The following is a 2,541-nucleotide window of genomic DNA, read 5'->3' on the forward strand; positions in this document are numbered from 1 at the left end:
TCGCTTATTTTGCAGACTGACAATGAGGGCTGCAGTGGGTGTTTTCTTTCTCTTGATGACTTTGCATCAAGGTATGCAGGTAAAGCTTCCCTGACTCAACCTAAAGTGAAATCCAACAGAGACAAAACTTTAATAGAGCCGCACAGCACAAGAATAATTTCATTATACGTCTTTTTAGTTAAGGTTATTCTGAAATTTTACTAAATACTATGAAATAGTTGCTTAGTTGGATCAAAAAATACTGTTAGAGTTCAAACCAGGTATTACAATTTTTAAAAGTCACAAAATGATTCCTATTTTCTAAAAGCCAAAACAATTAACATAGAAGGTTTTATTATTTTCTTCAAAGTCAGAAGTTCACATAGTGGTACAAACAGGCTTCTCTATAGAAGTTTCAGTCAATGCTCTACAAAACGCCATAGCTATTAGTTGAGCATTCTTTTTATTAGATTCCCTCATCTAGATATGATTTTGTGACGATACTGTTGACTCCCATTGATGAATAATTTTTAAATCAACCATCTGAAGGCTGCATCCATTATTACCTCCATAACAAAATACAGTCATCAGTATGAATGGCCATGCAAAAAATAAAATAAATTGGACAATAGCAAAAGATCAGAACTGTGCGGATGTGGCCTAAGTTTCTTTTCAATCTGTGTGTCATACCCAGGAGACACGCTGAGATGTAACTTATGTTTCTCCTGGTACAGTGAACTCTGCAACCCAACCAGCATTCAGACTTGTCCAGTGGGACAAGATGCCTATGGTGCTGTCAACCTTACACGCCCAGTCCGTGAGTTCTCTATAAAAACTGAAACCTTCCACTGCTTAACATTGTATTTTATTTTATGAGTGACAAAGCTATATTTTATATCAAATCTGAAACAAAGTGTTTTTAATTCTAGAACGCTCCTTCCGTCAGTGCATGAACATGGCCGTGTGTCGGGGCTTCATCACTACACCAGGAGTGTATGCAATATGCTGCAGCACCGACCTCTGTAACTGACCCAGATAGCACACGATGTTAAATCAACGTTGAAAAATAGTTAGAATCGTTGATTTTTGGTTGAAGTCGACAAATGATGGTGGATCAACTATCAAACAAGCATCCAATCAAACCGTTGAAACTGTGTCATTGAATCAACGTTGTTTGGTGGTTGAAATCTGATGACTGAAATGCTGATGTCTTATCAACATCAGATCAATGTTGAATCAATATCAGCTGTTTTGCCGCACCCCTTCCACTCCTCTCCTCCTCATCAGCGCTCTGGGTCAGAGCATTTTGTTACTGAGTGGGGGTTATCAGGTTTTAAATTAACCACTGTAGAGGATAGTCGGTGCTGATTCCTTTCTGTACATTTTCTTACTTGTTCATAGCAATTCTCACTGACTGTTTGTGTGTGATATATTGACACAAAAACATCTACAACTTACCACAAGGAGTGGAGCGGTCCACCCCCACCGTTTACGTGAGTGGGATGGCCCAACCACAAAGCTGCTTTGCTGTTGGCTTGTTGGCAAAAGACGTTAATTCAATGTTGAATTATTATCACAAAGGTTGCATGTTTGGTTGAGGTCGACAACTGACGGTGGATCAACTATAAAACAACCATCCAACTCTAGCCAATTAACTAACGTTGAAACTGTGTCATTGAATCAATGTTGTTTTGTGGTTGATATCAAATAAATGAAATGTCAGCGTCAAATCCACCCAAATAGCACAGAATGATTGAAACAACATTGAATCAATGTCAGCCAGAAACACTGAATCAACATTGAAAGTGGTCGGTGACTTGTATGAGAATCAACGTTAGGGTTTCAACCATAACTGACATTATGTCTGTTGATTTAACCATCATCTGTATGTCAATTTACATGCATATTTGTGTTGATATTACATTGAATCAGTTAGGAATCAACGTTGATTCAACCATCATCTGAACGTGGATCTGCACATACTGTATATTTCTGTTCATCTTACATTTAATCAATGTTGATTCAACCTTCATCTGAATGTGGATCTGCATCCATATTTCTAGTGATCTTAGATTGTATCAATGTTGATTCAACCATCATCTGTATGTCAATTTACATGCATATATGTGTTGGTATTACATTGAATCAGTTAGGAATCAATGTTTATTCAACCATCATCTCAATGTGGATCTTATTACAAATTTGGGTTGATCTTATTTGAATCTAAGAGAATCATTGATTCATGTACACCTTTAGGTTTGACATACAATTAAAAGTTATTTTACTGGTGTTAAACACAAAATTCTGGTGAGTATTATGTCATCCAAAATTACCTTACATTACCTCAGGTCCTAAAATGTGGTCACACAGGCTTAAAAACAACATGGCATTGCTTAAAGATTTTATTTCATTTCAGTCTTCTTGCTGTCCCTTTGGTTGCCTTTCAATGCCTCCCTCCCGGTCTGGCGCATAGCGAAACCATTTCTTTACAATTTCGCTGTAATTTTGATCAGTTAGCCTGGGTTCAAACTGGCGAGCAGCAGCTGAAAGACACAAAAGAAC

The sequence above is a fragment of the Poecilia formosa genome, unplaced genomic scaffold (genome assembly GCF_000485575.1).
Source record: "Poecilia formosa unplaced genomic scaffold, Poecilia_formosa-5.1.2 Scaffold651, whole genome shotgun sequence".
Taxonomy (NCBI): domain Eukaryota; kingdom Metazoa; phylum Chordata; class Actinopteri; order Cyprinodontiformes; family Poeciliidae; genus Poecilia; species Poecilia formosa.